Source organism: Lactuca sativa, chromosome 3 (assembly GCF_002870075.4).
Source record: "Lactuca sativa cultivar Salinas chromosome 3, Lsat_Salinas_v11, whole genome shotgun sequence".
Lineage (NCBI taxonomy): Eukaryota > Viridiplantae > Streptophyta > Magnoliopsida > Asterales > Asteraceae > Lactuca > Lactuca sativa.
In genome coordinates, this window is record NC_056625.2 from 241,333,598 (window position 1) to 241,354,245 (window position 20,648).

The window sequence follows — 20,648 nt, forward strand, 5'->3', positions numbered from 1 at the left end:
TTTTCCAAGTTCCGCTTAGCAACAGACAGCTAAAAACTCGAATCGGAGATCGAGCGAGTTTTGGCCGGAATCACCTAAACGAGAATCGAAGGTCTCGACAATGGTATTTCAGCGGTAAAAAGTCTGGCAAAAACTGACGTCAGATAAAGAAGTTATGAATTTCTAACGAAATTTTCTTAAACGCGACATTTTAAAAATAAATAATAAAAATAATTTCAAAATTTGCCGACGGAATCTAAATGAAAGTTGTAGAGCGTATTCTCACCTACACGTGGATATAAAGAACATCGAAAACGAAGTTCGTATGAAGAAGATATGAATTTTAGAAGTTTATTAATTAAATAAAATATAAATTTAATTATTAATCCTTGGTATTAACCGAAGGAGAGTCAGCAAGTTTATCCGAGTTACGCCCCGCGTACAGTCGTACGCCCCGCGTACTCAAGGGCTAGGCTTCGGATCGTCCACGTCTCGCCCTATGCGAGGCTATGTCCCGTACCATCCGAGCTCCGAGGCAGTCGAGGATTCGGTCATGCGTGACGCACGCGTACGCCCAGCGTACCCTCTTACGCCCAGCGTACCGAGGCGGTTCCCAGCCCCTATAAAAGGGATGCGAGGGTTCCGAAGAAAGGGCTCCATTGCTCTCATTTCTCTTGCGTTCTTGCCTCGTTTTCCGTGCCCGTGCTAACCCGAAGCCCCGGTCATTTTGCTCAAGTCCCGAAGGTCGTTTGTAATCCCGAGATTCCCGAGAAAATCCGTTTTCCCGAGAAGAAATTTTGCCCGGTTTTCATCACGCTTTTTCCGATCTTTCAAGTGAGTTCATACCCTTATAATCTACACTTTTAAATGTTTTATAAATACTTTTATATGCTTTTAAGGGGGGAATACAAGTAAAACATACGATTATTATCGTGTGTTGCGTTATAAACTTTTTATCAACAGAATCATATGTGATTTATAACTATTAGAGGAAAACTTTCGTATGCAAAATATATCACGATAACATCATATTTTTGGAAATGATAAATGTGGTTATATATGTATAGATCAAACACTCTGCTTGTACTGTATGTATATGTGTTCATCTTGGTACTATATAAACTATAACTTATCATAACAAGTGAGCATTTTTACTAGGGATTACTATACAAACGAGACACACTTTTAGAAAACTATAATAGGTATAGTTTTATGAGAACATTACGAACTTTTACATACTAGAAACACTATTTTCAAGAATTTTACTTTCACATACAAGAACTAATGAACATTTTCATACGTAAATCAGTTTTATACTAAATTTTGTGAGACATTAACTTCATGTACGTTCGAATACGCATTTCAAGTCCTGTATTATATACTAGAATCCCTTCGAGGGGGAGCATGGTGTTTGTGTATAGATCTATACGGGCTTGACAACCCGTGCCCTGACTGTTAGCTACAATCCACCATTTGGGGTGACAAACGTCAGAACATTCCAACGCCTGAAGAACGTTGTGTATAGGCATTTCTAGTCAATACCATGGTTATAAAACTCACATGGAGTATTGAAAACACATTGATTTACGGGGTTTTTCAGAAGTATTGGAAATTTTATACTTATATACATTTTTAGAAACAAACATTGGTCTTGAGAGAAGGCTACTTTTATACTAGTAGAAAATATAGGATTTCCTAGAAGCAAACAAACAAGAACAAAACATTTCTTTTCATACAAACATTGTCATTTAATACTTATGAAACTCACCAGCTTAAATGTTGATCTACTCTTTCAAAACTACTTGTATGTCCCAGGGATTCAATAATTACATGTAACAAACAACTTTTGAAGAAGGGACGCTGCGGCGCCAATTTAATTTCATATTTTGACATCATATTGTAATTGGTTTTGAACATGTACCCTTTGACAAATGTAAACTTTCAATTATATATATGATGGTTGTATTGCTTTCTTTACTATGTATTCATTTGTTACGTTACCACATGAAGTCATCCGCCCTCGAACGTTTCTGCGTTCCGGTTTGGGGGTGTCACATATATACTTCTAAACAATAAAATATTTAAGTATGTATATGTGCCTGCATTCATACTAAAATCAGTGTAACAATGACAAGAACAAAAGTATTACGATTGTTGAGTATCACAAGTAAGTCTGGGGATATTGTTGGATTAGTGTCTAAGTCCATAACTATTTTGGTATGTACTTGACCCGATTATGAGCATGGTCCTTTTGGGTTGCCTTCACCATAGCAATATGTAGGATGAATTAAGGAGAGAAAGGTTTAAATATGATTTATTAATATATCGTGAGAATAATATATTAAAGGAGAAATCATATTGTTTAATTAATATTAGTCAAGAATTAATTAAGAATTAATTTTGTGGCTAAAAGAGATTAATTAAATTTAGGGGACTGGACTGCAATTATTGGATAATTGAGTTATTGGGCTAAGGAATGCTAAAGGAACAAGGGGTGAACGGAATTATGATGGAAGCCCATCATATTTTCGTCCATGGCCTTATCCAGAAGGTTCCATGGGCTGCTTAGAGTTTAAGTTGTCCATTAGGGTTTTGACTGAAACTCTAGCAGCCTACACAAGTATATACAGGACCCCTTGGGCCCCAAAAACGTGGACAACTGATTCTCTAGGGTTTCTAGCCATTTTTGGGCAGATTCTCTTCTTCTCCTCTTCATCCAAGTTGCATAAGGTGTTTGTTACTCCATTAGAGGTGCAGCATTTGAGGCACTAAGCTTTTGAAGTCAATCCAAGCAAGGAATTGATTGTTATTGCTATATAACAATCAAAGGTAATTCTCTAAACCCTAATTCAGTTTATAATATGTTAGATCTAAGTTTATTAGTCTTGGATTCAAAGCATGTACAATAGAGAAACCTAGATCCAAGCATTAGGGTTTGTATGAGCATATAGGATTGTTTCTTATGCATAAAACCCATCAGTGGTATCAGAGCTTTGATTGGTTTCTATTGTATGTGATGCTATGTTGAATTATTTTTACCTCTGCCCGACTCAACTCGGCGAGTCAGTATCTGGACTCGGCGAGTTGGCCCTACTCGGCGAGTCCAGGTCTGACTCGGCGTGTCAGTGCGTCTGGCAGAGGGTATTTCGGGATTTAGCTGCTGTTTTGACTTGGATTTGATGCTTAAATTGTTTTATGAAGTTAAAATCCGAATTTTATCTTAATTATATGTTTATCCTTGCCAAAACAATAGATAATTTCAAATCTTTTAAATATTGGTTGTTTATGTGATAAATATGGATTATTTAAAGTTATTTGGTAATTATCTAATGACTAAAATAAGATTAGGTCAAATATAGATAATTATGAAATTAATTGTTTAATTTGAATTATTTGTTGTTTGATCCCTAATGTTTTGAAATGTTTCAAAACTTGCCCTCAAGTTTTGGAATTTAAAAGTTGATTAAAAATTTAATTTTCAAATGTTAAATTCTAAAACCCTAGTAATTTGAAATTTTCAAATCACACCCTTATGGTTTTATTAATTAATTAAAGTGTATAATTAAAAGTGATTTAATAAACCCATAAAGTTTTGGTTTACATTTAATTAAATTAAAAGTATAATTTTACTAAATTAAACCACCTAGTATTTTAAAAGTGTAAAATACACCCTATACTATATATAACATTAAAAGTCTAATATTATATATGTATGAGTAAACAGTCAGTCTTACCGTTAGTAGGCCTCATTCACGAAGCTGGTCTATAAGGGATGTTTAAGGAAATTGCCTATAAAATGACGATTGAATGGGTATCCACTCTTACCCGCCGCACTCTTGACTAGTGGAGGGTCATTAGCCGAACGGGTAGGATAGGACAGAAACCTTCCATTATAAGTATAATGAAGTACAAAATAACTAAATGCTTTTTCAAATTCCCAAATCATAGTTACTTTAGGGAAAATGTGAAATTGTATGCTAATCCATAGAATTACACTTCGTACCCTTGTCAAACGTTAGTGGAGCATGTGTGGTTAACCGACACACTAATTTAGGGATGACATTGGTGGCGAAGGGTGGCTCGATGCTTATCATAGATCAATGGAGCTTGTGTGGCTAACCGGCACATTGATTAGGTGATACTAGCATTGGGTGCACCACGTGATTCGTATGGATATTCACACCTTGTTTGTGATCCTCGGCATCCCAGTCACAAATAGTAGGGCATAATCGAGATTAAACATGCCATTGAAAAGTTCAATGAATCTCAAAAGATCTAGGAGTTTCAAGTCATTTAAAACTTAAACTCCCTTTTCGTTTTTCATGGTGGAAATTGGTAAATCGTCATTTACCTACCTTCAAATATTCTGCAACTAGATTACGACATCCCTCTTCTAGGTTGTAGAGTATTGTGTTGGATCCTAGCTTGATGTTTCATTTAGGTGTTACATCAAGAATTCTAATCAACATAACATGAATATTCTCCCGTTTTGTAGATGTCTGAATCTTACAATGGTCTTCCCAAATCCTTTTGAACAAGCTTTCCAAAAGAAGATGACGTTCCGAGATACGATCAAGGAAATGAGAGTCATGCTTTACTTCCTCCACCTCCTCCAATTGTTCTCCCTGACCCACAAGTTCAAAGGCTTGAAAAGTTCAAGCTCACTCAAGCCCTTTTGGCAAGTAAACACGAAGATGGGAAACCTGTGTGTGCACACGTCTTAGAGATGAAGTCACAAATTGATAGGTTAAGCATGTTGGGTGTCGAGATTTCAAGCGAGTTGGCTGTTGACTGGGTTCTTCAGTCACTTCCTGAATTATATAGTGAGTTTGTTAGAGAGTACTATATGATGGATCATGACGTGACCCTCATTAATCTCACCTATTTCCTTATAGCTGCTGAATCAGCAATGATTTGGCGTGCTGGTCAAGCAAATTTGTCTGGTGAATCAAACTCCCAAACTTCAATGGACACTGGAAACATTGGAAGTCCAGAAAGAACTAAGTCTGTGATTGTTCGATGTGCTGTGCCAAAAGAGTCCATTTGCTTTTATTTCCAAGAGAAGGGGCATTGGAGACGAAGCTGCCCTAACTACCTGAGAGATCTAAGAGATGGGAGAGTCAAGACGCATGGCTCTACTTCAGGTAAAATCCATTAACTAACTCTTTTGAGTTCCTATTCTAGATTCTTAATACATGATGTGATAATATTACATTTTGATGTTTTGTAGGATCGAAGAAAAGAGAGGAAGCTTGAGGGAAGAAGTGAGCTGAATCTAATCATGAAGAAATGTATTTCGATCGCATTACTTGAAGAATGGATTCTTGAGCTACTACTTGGAGTTAGAATAGATTGTTAAGAAATATGTAATAACATAGTTTTTCAATTGAATTGCATTGTAAGGACAAATTTTTTCTGCAATAAAATGAATTCTGATTTTATCTTATTTATTTATCCTTGCGATGGCATGTATGAAAAAAATTGATGTTTGAATGTTTCTATTATTAGCAAAAATGGATTTGATTCTTAATTATGTTATTTGTGGAAATGTCAAAAGTTTACCAAATAGGGAGAGTTTCTCATCGCCCAAGTTTCAATTGGACAGAAACTTGGAATCATGCAATGTGTATTGTATGATGAATGGAAAACTTTCACATTTGGGAAACTTAGGCTAATTCTTTGACAAAGTGTCAATTGAAGGACTAGGAGATCAAGTACACTAGGTTGTGCGTTGATCAAGTCCACCAAAAGAGTGATAAAGATATTCGTCATGATTTACTAAAGTTTAGTAAATATAATTATACTTATAATATTAAGTGTAATTCTGAGTTGATTGAAAAAGTTTCAATGAATAGTAGAACGAATAAAGAAGAATCAAGTAGGCAGAAAGATAAAAGTTTCTCTATTCTAAGAAGAAGGGAGAGTACCTTTTATTGTGTTTTATGATAAGTCTTAATGATTAAGAACCATGTCTCAATTGATCCTCTAAGTGAGTCTTAGTGCAATTGCATGTCTAAGAAGAGGAATCGATAATTGTAGAAATGGTTAAATCAAGAAGTCAATCATACTTCGTTCCAATATCAAGTCTTAGAGTCAAAATTGTGACGTTGAGTGAAAAGTCTTAAGTAGGTTTATAACACTCATCAAATGTGGAATTTAGAAAAAATTTCTTATTCTTGCACATTTGAAATTGGTAAGTTGTGCTGTCTTGGATAAGACAAAGACCAACTAGGACCAATTATGTGAAGTGTTTTGTCTTGATAAGAACTACACTAACTCTTGAGTATTTGCTTTGTCAAGAAATGTTTCTTGAAAAGAGAATCTTATATGTCAAGGAGTCAGTGGGAGTCTTAATGGTCTTGAAAGGTTTCAAGAACAAATCAAGAATAAACCTTATCGATCATCACTAGCACACGACTTGAGGTTTACAACCTATCGTGCTGACATTATTTTGTTTCTGTGCCATTCCAATTGAGTTAATTGTGTATGTGAGTTCTATGAGTTCTCATTTGAATGCATACTAAAGCCTTGGTCGATGGAAAGTACATTGATATGTAAGGACAAGTTACTAAACTACTTGGAAGACATGGTGGGCACTCGTGTTAGCATAGGGAAAGAAATCAAGATTAAGAAAGTTCAGTCCATATAAGTTTGGATTTTTCGCAAACCTTGGTTTCGGCAAATTCACATGGATAGGAACTCATACACCATAAAATCTAAGTGTCATAAGATTCCCACCTTCATGAAAATGACTGTGAGGAAACACTTTCACTAAGAGAGATCTTAAGAAGATAACAATTGTGAAAATTGTATTCTCAAATTCAATTATGGTTACGGCATCCCTTTCCATAGTTCGAATTGTGAAATTTGGCAATTAGTTTGAACATGTGGAACTTAGTAACATAAGTTCTAAATTGTTTAAGCACACATATGAGCTATCTAAGGCAAAGGTGTATAAGTTTAAGAAGCTTAGATAAAGGCTTATCGAAGCATCTGGTATTAGAAATATGAATTTCAGAAATTGTTTTCTGGAAGTTCATTTGTTTTCAAAATACATGTCAAAGCTAGCGGGAGCATAAGTGTTATGCTTATACGATAATCATGATAGTGGGATCATAAGTGTTATGCTTGTATGATTATTATGGCAAGTATTGCAAGTTAGCAATATTAATTATAGAAAAATAAAGATTCAATTTTCAAAGTTGCATGGGTTAAAAAGTTGTTTTGATATAATTAAGGGAAAGAATATTATACTTCATTTCAAAAAATCTAAAGCTTAGATTGAGAAATTTTAATGTTTTCAGTCAAAGGATACATTGTGTGTTCTCAAATTTCGATTATGATTACGACATCCCTCTTCATAGTTCGAATTGTTGAACATGACACATAAAATATTATGGCAAAAGATTGGTAAAGTATCATATCTTTATGCAAGACATTAAGCATCGTGTCCCATACGCTTCGGGTATAGGATCGATTGCAAATGCTATAATATTTTACCATTCTAAAATTTTCCAAATGTCTAGCACATTAAGAGGGAAAAAGGACTAGAATTGGTTTTGACTAAGATAATTAAACAACTATCAAAGGACGATCCAAAGTTCACTGAGGATTGGTTGCTTGTGAGTAGTTGGAAGTATGGTATTGGATGGGCCATATCGACATTATTATGAATAGATAAGATTCTATTAAGAATGATTTGTCATATGGCAACTGTGGAAATGTTTCCTTATTGGGAGTTGGATATTGAGAGTCTATGCCTGGATTAGAAACTTTTATGCAGGAAGGATGTTCAAATGAATGTACTTTGTATGTGAGACTTCACGTCTATGGAATTGTCTTGTAACAACTTCCGATAGAGTACTTCATAATTTCATTAGCTAAGTCTTGGTGACTTTTGTGCTATGACTTTACGAAAGGATCGTTGCATAAGATGTTAAAATCTATCATATTCTAATAGTAGCAAAGAACCTTGCATTCTTACACTAATGATAAGGATTGGGAATTGTGAAATGAGCATCATTGAAAAGTTTTCAATTTATCTATTTCACAAAGCATGGACCATAGGAAACAAAGTGTGCATGCTTGGAGCATGGGAAAATTGGTTTCATAATTCAAGTAATGAGTTGATTATCCGAAACATTAAACGATAATAATGAGTAATCAATATGGTGGTTAAATAGAAGTGTTTTATTTACTCTCACAAGTTTGGGGCCATATAGCATTAAGTATAATTATTATGTTTCAATTTGCATGTTTTGACTTCCAGAATAACTAGGTTATTCAAACATCCACAGTCGGTCATACGTTGGGAGTAGGTATGAATAAAGACTGTCATGAATCTGTCTGTAGATTGTCTGAAGTGTTTAGACATGGTACAAGTTTGCTGCAGAGTTCGTGAGTGCTTTGATAAGATTAGAGTATTGGATTAAACCCACGCTCACTTGGATCACTTCATGGATTTATCACGAGTGATTAGTGAGACAATAATATTGTATATTCTTGAAACCGAGACATGTGAGTTGTTATTTTTTGGTCGGTTACACATTGATAATAAGTAAACGCACCAGTAACTTGGTGTTATAAAACTTATTGTTTTGTGTGATTCGATCAGTAAATGCAAGCGATCATTTGAGTCGAAGTTTATCCATTCCTTTTACCCAAAGTGGGATAAAAGCGATATATGTGGGCCTCTCGAAGATTTAGTGATGACACCTAAGCGCTTGGCCAAGCCGGGACTAAGTTGATGTGTTTAATTGTAGTCTGTTGTCAGTCATCATAAATCGGAAGTCGGGAAACAGTATAGAGAGAATGATTGAAATTCATGTCTTTTGTCTATACGATATCTTGAGAATGGAGGAATATATAATCCCTTATCTAGAGGACACGCTATCTGATAAGATCAGAGTTGACAGCGACTTTTGAAAGCTACGATTGTTGATCAGGTTCTGAAGTCATACGAAAAATAGTTATTAGAGTTATCCAACTGGGAGACTGTTGGATTAGTGTCTAAGTCCATAACTTTTTTGGTATGTACTTGACCCGATTATCAGCATGGTCCTTTTGGGTTGCCTTCACCATAGCAATATGTAGGATGAATTAAGGAGAGAAAGGTTTAAATATGATTTATTAATATATTATGAGAATAATATATTAAAGGAGAAATCATATTGTTTAATTAATATTAGTCAAGAATTAAGTAAAAATTAATTTTGTGGCTAAAAGAGATTAATTAAATTTAGGGGACTGGACTGCAATTATTGGATAACTGAGTTATTGGGCTAAGGAATGCTAAAGGAACAAGGGGTGAACAAAATTATGATGGAAGCCCATCATATTTTCATCCATGGCCTTATCCAGAAGGTTCCATGGGCTGCTTAGAGTTTAAGCTATCCATTAGGGTTTTGACTGAAACCCTAGCAGCCTACACAAGTATATAAAGGACCCCTTAGGCCCCAAAAACGTGGACAACTGATTCTCTAGGGTTTCTAGCCGTTTTTGGGCAGCCTCTCTTCTTCTCCTCTTCATCCAAGTTGCATAAGGTGTTTGTTACTCCATTAGAGGTGCAGCATTTGAGGCACTAAGCTTTTGAAGCCAATCCAAGCAAGGAATTGATTGTTATTTCTATATAACAATCAAAGGTAATTCTCTAAACCCTAATTCAGTTTATAATATGTTAGATCTAAGTTTATTAGTCTTGGATTCAAAGCATGTACAATAGAGAAACCTATATCCAAGCATTAGGGTTTGTATGAGCACATAGGATTGTTTCTTATGCATAAAACCCATCAGATATATGGTTAGTCTTGGGAATGGCATAGCCTGATCAACTATGCTAGTCCAAGGAGTGATTAGCATATGCCCAAGAATGGTTGTGATGTGGCAACAAGTCTAAAAACTTACCAACACAACCATAAAGAAATACCATAGGGGTATTTGGTCTTACTGTAATTATCTTAGTCAGCTCGTCTATTTAGCTATTTTTTATATCCCTTTTCTCGCGTAGATTTTAATGGTTGGATTTCACAATGGCGATCCGTACTTCCCAAACCAAGGCAACGCTGGATGGCTAGAGGAAGAACCAGAAGATGATTACCCAATCCCTTTGGATGACCACCATGCTGAGGGTTTTTCCGATAGTTCTGACTCGGAGCCTGAAGTCAACAACCTGCCCCCAGCTGCTCAAGACCCAAACATGAACCCCCGTCCCGCATTTCAAGGACCCACACCTCTGTGGGCCACTAACTTGAATATATGGAGTCAGGAACAGGGTCAACCCATTCCCTACAACGGAGACAGATGTTTCTACAACCTCACTGAGGGAGGTTCTGCTGACAGGGTCCTACCCATCATGGTTCGTAGGATTTCTAGGAACACGATACTGGATAAATCAACTATCAATCGAGTCTTGGAGATTGACGCCAACTCTGGCGTTAACACCGTCCGCATTCGCCAACTAGATTCTGTTCATGAAAGGACTCTGGTCCGCAATGCAGCTCTACATAGGGAACTTGCTGAAACTCAAGCTGAAGTTAGGGAACTTCAAGCTCAGCAAGTGAGAGCTGACAGGCATATGAGGGACATAGAACGTCTAATGTCGGGATCAAGAAGTCATGCTAGCAGTTCTCGTCACTGATAGAATCTCATCGACTCATCTTTTGGATATAACCTAGTTTATATAAAAACTTTGATCTAATTTCCTATCTTTGTAAATCTTAGACCTGTTAGGTCTTGATCTAGTCATAGTTTTGTCAAAATTTTCCTATCTTGGTTGATGTAAGGCCTATTTCTAGGCCATTTTTCCCGAACTTGTTACATCTATAATCCCAATATTATTCACAGATATCTAATCAAATGGAAATTTTTATCCAAATGATATCATCTTCATTTAGTTATACTATTCATTGTGTTGTTGGACTATGGAGAGTTAGTCCATGAGACACACTCATTATTCATTTATTCTTATCGATGTCGTCATCTTTTAAATGTATAGTTAAAGATGTCGCCATGCAGGAATCCCAGGCGTAACTCAAATAATGAAACACTGATACCACCACCTCCACCACCACCTCAACCTCCTCAACCACCTTCTCCTTTCGATACCACTATGTTCCAGGAAGCCTTCACAGCAGCAGTAGCAGCTGCTGTGTCAGCCATCAACGCTCCTGTCCCTAGTGGATCGGGAACATGTGCACATCCCTCAAACCACGGCGAAAGCCATGGAAATCCCCGGGAATGCACCTACAAGGACTTCACGAACGCCAAACCCCAAAGCTTCAATGGAACTGGTGGGGTTATGGTGTTAAGACAATGGATTGAAAAGATGGAATCAGTCTTTGAAATCTGTGCTTGCCAGGAGGGCAACAAGGTCAAGTTTGCGGCTTGTACCTTCTCTAAAAGAGCACTAACATGGTGGAACAGCCATGTTAAGTATCTGACTATAGTGGTGGCATATTCCATCAACTGGGAACACTTGAAGGACATGCTAATGAGAGAGTACTGTCCTCAAGGTGAAATACAAAAACTCGAGCAGGAACTCTGGAGCCTACAAATGGTTGGATCCAACATATCAACCTACACAATCAGGTTCTGTGATCTAGCAATCTTATGCCCTGATATGGTTGCTCTCGAGAGCAAGAAGATAGAGAGATATATCTGGGGACTATCGCCCCAGATCCAGTTAAGTGTGTTAGCTTCCAAGCCTGTCACTTTCGATGGTGCCAAGGAGCTGACACAATCTCTCATAGATCACAGGAAACCTCAGAACCCAACAATCCCTGCACCCGGACCACAAAAGGACAACAACAACAACAAGAAGGGGTGGAACAAGAGGAAGAGAGGGGCTTCGCAAGAATCCTCCAAGAGACAACAACTTGTGGCAATCAATGCTGCCACGGTAACTCCCGTTGTTCCTGCGAACCCCTTACCAGCAAAAACTTATGCTGGAACTCTCCCGAAGTGCAACAAATGCAACTTCCACCACCACGGACCTTGCAAGGACATGCAGTGCTCTAAGTGCAACAGGAAGGGGCATACAACCTGTTTTTGCAAGACTCAAGCAGCTCAGGCCGCCCAGGTTTCTAATGCCGGTATGGGCCAAGCTTGCTATGGTTTGTGGCGAAGTGGGCCACTACAAGAGGAACTGCCTTAAAGCGGGGATGGATGGAGGAGTAGGAAGAGTTATGGCCTTGGGCCACGAGGAAGCGGTAGCTGATCCTACGATGGTTACTGGTACGTTTCTCCTCGATAACTCATATGCTTGCATACTTTTCGACAGTGGAGTAGAGAAAAGTTTCGTAAGTGATAAATTTGCACACCTGCTTAAACAAAGACCATGTGCATTAGATAATTCATTTACGGTAGAAATGGATAACGGGAAAATGGAGAGTACTAACTGCATATACGTAGGTTGTACTTTAACTTTAGATGGCCATACTTTCAAGATAGACCTCATGTCGATCCCAATTAAATGTTTCGACGTTATCATCAGCATGGATTGGTTGAGTCTTCTTCGCGCCGATATCATGTGCTTTGAAAAAGCAGTTCGTCTTAACCTTCCTAAAAATGAAACCTTAGTTATCTATGGTGACAAACCTAGTACGAGCCTTCACATGATTTCGTGTATCCAAGCCCAGAAGTGTTTGCGAAAGGAATATCATGCATTCCTTGCACACATCGTCGATACGAGTCAAGAGGTGAAAGACATTCAGAAAATCCCCGAAGTACGCGACTTTCCCGACATCTTCCCAGAAGAACTTCCCGGATTACCACCACAACGCCAAGTCGAGTTCAGAATCGACTTAGTGCCAGGATCTACTCCCGTAGCCAAATCTCCTTATCGTCTGGCACCGGCCGAGATGCAGGAACTTTCCAGTCAGCTTAACGAACTTCTCAAGAAGCGATTCATTAGGCCAAGATTCTCACCGTGGGGAGCACCGGTCTTGTTCGTCAAGAAGAAAGATGGATCGTTTCGCATGTGAATCGACTATAGAGAACTCAACAAGCTTACCATTAAAAATCGTTATCCTTTGCCCCGCATTGACGATTTATTTGATCAACTTCAAGGAGCCAACTACTTCTTGAAGATAGATCTACGATCCGGATATCACCAACTACGACTGTTAGAGGAGGATGTTCCCAAGACAACCTTCCGAACTCATTATGGACACTACGAGTTTGTGGTGATGCCGTTCGGATTAACTAACGTGCCCGCAGTATTCATGGATCTGATGAATAGGGTGTGTCATCCTTACTTGGATCAGTTTGTCATTGTTTTCATTGATGACATACTTATCTACTCTCGAAGTAAGGAGGAACATAGTCAACATCTCTATGGAGTCTTAGAAACATTGCGAGCGGAGAAGCTCTATGCAAAGTTCTCCAAGTGCGAATTTTGGATCCGACGAGTCGAATTCTTGGGCTATGTTGTTAGCGAAGAAGGAATACACGTGGACCCTTCTAAAATCAAGGCCATTGAGAACTGGTCAGCACCGAAGACACCTATAAATATTTGTCAATTTCTAGGTCTCGCTGGCTACTATCGCAGGTTCATTCAGAACTTCTCTCGCATAGCGAAACCTCTTACAACCCTGACCCAGAAAGGCGTGGCCTTTGACTAGGAAGAGAAATAGGAAAGAGCGTTCCAAACGCTCAAGCAAGCCTTGTGCACCGCACCAACACTATCCCTCCCCGAAGGGATAGAAGACTTCGGTATCTATTGCGATGCATCAAATCAAGGACTCGGATGTGTTCTGATGCAGCGAGGAAAAGTCATAGCCTATGCCTCGAGACAGCTGAACACACATGAGGTTAATTACACCACCCATGATCTTGAGCTAGGAGCAGTTGTGTTTGCTCTGAAGATCTAGAGACACTACCTGTATGGTACAAAAAGCACGATCTTTACAGACCACAAGAGTCTACAACACATTTTCGACCAGAAGGAGCTCAACATGAGACAACGATGGTGGGTCGAGCTACTCAGTGATTACGAGTGCGAAATTCGTTATCATCCGGGTAAAGCCAATGTAGTAGCCGACGCCCTAAGTCGGAAAGAATATGTTGGTCGTAGAGTCAAATCTTTGACTCTAACTATCCATTCACACTTGTCCACACAAATTAAGGAGGCTCAGCTCGACGCTTTGAAACCTGAAAACGTGGCAGGTGAATCCCTTAGAGGGATGGATAGGAACTTGGAAGTCAAGGGTGGCGGAGCCTTATACCTCATGGATCGGATCTGGACACCGAAACACGGTGGCTTCAGAGACTTAGTCATGACCGAGGCTCACAACACTCATTATTTCGTGCACCCGGGATCAGATAAGATGTATCTGGATATCAAAAAGTTATACTGGTGGCCTAACATGAAAGCAGATATTGCTACCTTCGTAAGTAAGTGCCTTACTTGCGCGAAAGTAAAGGTCGAATACCAGAAACCCTCCGGTCTTCTACAGCAACCGGAGATACCAGAATGGAAGTGGGAGCGGATCACTATGGACTTCATAACCAAGTTGCCCAAGACGACGGGTGGACTTGATTCCATATGGGTCATCGTCGATAGACTGACAAAGTCTGCATAATTCTTGCCAATCAAAGAAACATACAAGATGGAGAAACTTACAAGAACTTACATTAGGGAGATTGTAAGACTGCACGGTGTTCCCGTATCTATTATCTCGGACAGAGATAGTAGATTCGCTTCGAGGTTCTGGCAGTCACTACAAAATTCTCTAGGAACTAGGTTGGACATGAATACAGCCTACCATCCACAGACCGACGGGAAAAGTGAGAGAACTATCCAAACCTTAGAAGATATGTTGCGAGCCTGTGTGATTGACTTTGGGAAAGCATGGGATACTCATTTACCCCTTGTCTAATTTTCCTACAACAACAGTTATCATATAAGCATAAAGGCAGCTCCATTCGAGGCCCTCTATGGCCAAAAGTGCAGATCCCCTCTGTGTTGGGCTGAGGTGGGTGATACCCAGTTAGCTAAGGGACGAGTTCCCGAAAGCACTCTCACGGGTCCGGAGATCATTCGGGAAATGAAAGAGAAGATCGTTCAAATTCGTGAACGATTGAAAGCCTCTAGAGACCGACAGAAAAGCTACGCTGACAAGCGAAGGAAACCGTTGGAATTCCAGGTGGGCGACCGAGTTCTACTGAAGGTCTCACCCTGGAAGGGCTTGATACGCTTCGGAAAGTGTGGGAAGCTCAATCCAAGATACATAGGGCCTTTCGAGATTCTCGCAAGAATCGGCCTTGTAGCTTACAAACTTAATCTACCCGATGAACTTTGTAACGTACATTCTACATTCCACGTCTCTAACTTGAAAAAGTGTTTGTCCGACGAGACTCTTGTAATCCCACTCGACGAGATCGAGATAAACGAGAGCCTCAACTTCGTGGAGGAACCAGTAGAGATCATGGATCGAGAGGTCAAGCAAACAAAGCAGAGCCGTATCCCGATAGTGACGGTTCGCTGGAACGCCAAGCGAGGACCGGAATTCACTTAGGAGCGTGAGGATCAGATGAAACTGAAATATCCTCATCTGTTTGCTTAGTTATTTGTAACTACTTTATTTGTTTAGACTTTAATTTCAGGACGAAATTCCCTTTAACAAGGGGATGATGTGACAACCCGAAATTTTCATTCGGTTAAACCCTAAAAGTCAATCACTTCATATTATAATTCAAGTTCACTTTTACTTGTTTTTGGGAAAAATAAGTTCATTTGATTATTTTAATAATTAATCTTTAAACGAACGGGTGAATGGATGGGCCGTCTTGGGTCTCGAAATTTCTAAATCGCGAATACCACGTAGCTTAGAAGTTCGCGGCCAAACTTTTATGTTTGGGCCGTAAACTACCCCCAAAAATGTAAACTCATGCCTGAAGCATGAGTTTACTCCCCAAACTAGTCATTTTACGTTTACTCCCCACTTACCAAAAGAGTAAACTCAAAAACACTCTCAAGTATCATCCAAGATTTAATTTAAGATCTTCAAACTTGTAAGTGTTCTAGCCATTTCAAGTTGGTATAACACTTAATCTAGTGATTGTACATCTTTTCATCCATCCACTTTTGTGTTTTGATTAGATTTCCAAAAACACCAAGAACACACACTAAGTGTTCTTGGACTTTTAGCTCATTTCAAGCTTCCTTATAGTAAGTACTTCCATCCTTGAGTCTTAATAAGATTGTATTACATGATAACATCAAAGAAAAGTCCCAAGAACACCAAGATCAAGGTGTTCACGGTTTTGGGAGGCTCCCAAAACCGTAAACATCAATTATGGTGCAACGTGGTGCCTTAAGGTGCCTAGATGCTTCACCATGCCTTAGGGGCTTGTCTAGATTCATCCTTGATGAGTTTTTCACACAAAAAGCACCAAAACCTTACATTTTGAAGTGTTTACGGTTTGGGGATCTCCCAAAACCGTAAACATCCCAAAAGGTGTGTAAAAGTCCCATAAAAGTCCCATGGTTATTCCTTATGTCTAAATCTAACCTAGACTATTGCCATGATTGAGCTAAGGACTTGAAAACCCCCAAATACCAAACTTATGGATTTAAGGTAGTAAACTCATGAGTTTAAGGCAGTAAACCCAAAGGGAAATGACCATGAGGCCGTAAACTCCTCAAAGGAGTGTTTTGTTGCCCTAGTCCCTTCCTAAGGCCTAACCACCAAGTAGAAATGCTTCAAAGGACTTGTAAAACCTCAAAACAACATATGTTCATAAGGTGTAGAGTTTACGACCGTAAACCCTTGATTTTATTGCTGTAAACTCCTTGGGTAATGGTCATTAAAACCGTAAACTCCAAAGGAGTTTACCCTTGAACTCCAAACACTCCAGCTTTGCCCTACAAAAACTTGGATACAACCCTTGTGATCTTTAACACTTGAAACAAAGTGTTTTCATGTTCTAGAGTGTCCCAACTTAATTTATTAGTTATAAATTGGCTAATTAGTTATATATATGTTCATTATATGATAACTAGGCTCGTGCGCGTGTACAAGTCCCCATTTGTCACCTAGCACCATATCCGACACTTCAATCCAATCCACTCACTACAAGTGAGTTCATACCCCTTAATCAATGTTTTAAATGATTTTAAATGATTTAATAGGGGGAATATCAGTAGAAAACAATATGTTATTAAATCACTCATATGTATTTCATAACTGTGTTTTCATCCAGCAGATTTCACATACTTCAAAATGTGATGCGTGAAATGGTTTTCTATCTTAAAATACCTTGGTAGCAAAAGTATTAGTTTTGAAATGTTTATTAAAATGACATCAAGTCATTGTTAATTATTGTTCAAAACTCTTAGATGTCTTACAAAACCATTTTTACCTTCTTGAACAAAACTATATCTATACACTTATGTTCTTATATATGTATTGATGTTATAGTTTTCATCCTTCATTCAGTTTCCCACACTCTTGTGTAGCAAGGGTGTATAAACCTGTTTGGACAATCAATTACCTCCCAGTTAACTATTATAGGGATAGTTAGGAAATACAAAACATAATGCCTATTACAAGGGATCACACCAGAGTCAGTTCATTCATGAGTCTATACTATACATTACATGTTACATGAATACGTCTACATTGATACACTTACATGAATACATTTACATATATACATTTATTCGTATGCACTTACATGGATACTTGTACCTAGATTCACTAGGATGATTTACTAGTACATTATGTGTAAATTGTCTTGCCTATCCCAGTTCAACGGGATATCTAGACGGTACTAACCATTCTGGAACCCACCTGTTAGCAACAGTGGTAGATGAACATCTACGGATGCCTATGGTTATTACTTATATTAGGGGTACCTTTACGAGACTAACCATTCCTTTGGCCAACTGTTCGCTACAGAGGTAAATGAACATCTACGGATGCTTACGCTTAATACTTATATTAGGAGTACCTTTACGGGACTAACCATTCCTTAAACCTGCTGCAGCTATAGAGGAAAATTGAACAATCTACGGATGTTCAAATGTTATACATTTCGCTAATCGCGATGTCGTGTTAATCCTAATACAAAAGGATAACACTTACATGATTACATTTTTCCTATTACTTTATATTGTGATACATTCACATAAACGATGAGTTAGACTAAGTACTGTTTGTAATAGTCAAAAAGAAGGAAAAACTATCATGGTCATAGCAAAACATTCGGGTCTTGGTAGAAGACTACATTTCATACTAGTAGGAAATATGGGATTTTCTAGGATTTTCATACTTATATCAACTGTTTCATTCAAAGATTTACATATCATTCATAACAGCTTTCCAAAACAAGACAATGACACTTAAATACTTATGAATTCACCAGCTTTAGGCTGATACTCTCTTTCAAAATAAGTTGTATTCTCAGGTCACCAGTAGACAAGTACGATGGCCAGGTTTTGAGAAGACAGAGCACAGACAAGACTCGTCTTTTATTTTGATTACATATTTTGGTGTCTTATTACAATGAAAGAACACACATGTATTAAAACTTTACTTTTAATGCAATGGATGATGTTGTTGCTTGTTTACTACTTTACATTGTTGTGATACTGTACATGACGTCCTCCACCCCTGAACGTTTCCGCCGTTCTTGGTTTTGGGGTGTGACAATTGCCACCCTAGATGTCTGATTCACAAAAAGGTAATCTGTAGGTATTCCGTGGCTATTTACCTACAGATTACCTACGGTATTTTTTCATTTTTCAATTTTTAAAACTCAAATATTGTTTTTTTCGTTTCGTTTTTTTCACAACTTAATTATACTTTGATTGCTTTGTTTTAACCAATTTATACATAACATAAACTTACAAACAAACATATGGATCATTAAAAACCATTACTATATAATAAACAAAAACCTATCTATGTTTGTCTTTAAGCCACAATTAACATCATTAAACAAATACACAATATAATAAACATACTACATACATACGGTGTGTATGTAAATGTGTGTACTTATGTCTATTTGTGTTTAGAAAAGAACTTTGATTTAAAAAAAAAAAACTTCTAAATGACTAATGGGTTCTAATGGTGCATAAGTTTGTTTGTAAGTTTATGTTATGTATATCTCGGTAAAAAAAAACAATCATAGTATAATTAACTTGTAAAAAAAATGAAACGGAAAAAACGACATTTGATCCTTGAAAAATAGAAAAAAAAAAAAAAAAAAAAACAGTAGGTAATCTGTAGGTAAATACCTACGGATTGCCTACATAAAAAGGTAATCTGTAGGTATTCCGTAGCTATTTACCTACAGATTACCTACGGTATTTTATTATTTTTTAATTTTCAAAGGTCAAATATTGTTTTTTTCATTTCGTTTTTTTCACAACTTAATTATACTTTGATTGCATTGTTTTAACCAATTTATACATAACATAAATTTACAAACAAACGTATGCATCATTAAAAACCATTATTATAAAATAAACAAAAACCTATCTATGTTTGTCTTTAAGCCACAATTAACATCATTAAACAAATACACGATATAATAAATATAGTACATACATATGGTGTGTATGTAAATGTGTGTACTTATGTCTATTTGTGTTTAGAAAATAACTTTGATTTAAAAAAAAAAAACTTCTAAATGACTAATGGGTTCGAATGATGCATACGTTTGCTTGTAAGTTTATGTTATGTATAACTCGGTCAAAACAAAACAATCATAATATAATTAACTTGTGAAAAAAATGAAACGAAAAATAAACAACATTTGATCCTTGAAAAATAGAAAACAAAAAAATTACGTGGGTAATCTGTAGCAAAACACCTACGGATATACTGAACATAATACGTACATATCATTTGTATGTAAATGTGTGTATTTATTTTTATTTGTGTATAGAAAATAACTTTCATTTATATTATATAAAAAAAGAATATTAAAGTTGTAAATGAATAGTGGGTTCTAACGATCCATACATATGTATGTAAGTTTATGTTATGTATAAGTTGGTGAAAATAAAACAATCAAAGTATAATGATGTTGTGAAAAAAATGTAACGATAAAAATGACATTAGACCCTTGAAAAATACGATCCATACATATGTATGTAAGTTTATGTTATGTATAAGTTGGTGAAAATAAAACAATCAAAGTATAATGATGTTGTGAAAAAAATGTAACGATAAAAATGACATTAGACCCTTGAAAAATAGAAAAAAAAAACTGTAGGTAATCTGTAGGTAATAAATACCTACGGATAAAGGCTATCCGTAGATAATCTGTAGGTATTTACCTACGGATTAGCTACGGTTTTTTTATTTTCTATTTTTGAAGGTATAATTTGGTTTTTTTTCGTTTCATTTTTTCACAACATCATTACATTTTGATTGCTTTGTTTTCACAAAGTTATACATCATATAAACATATGTAAAAGAATGTAAATCATTAGAATTTATGTTTGTTCTTGAGCCACAATTAACCTCATTAAACAAATACGTGATATACTGAACATACGTACATATCGTTTGTATGTAAATGTGTGCATTTATTTTTATTTGTGTATAGAAAATAAATTACATTTATATTATATATAAAAAAATAATAATAAAGCTGTAAAGGAGTAGTGGGTTCTAACGATCTATACCTATGTATGTAAGTTTATGTTATGTATA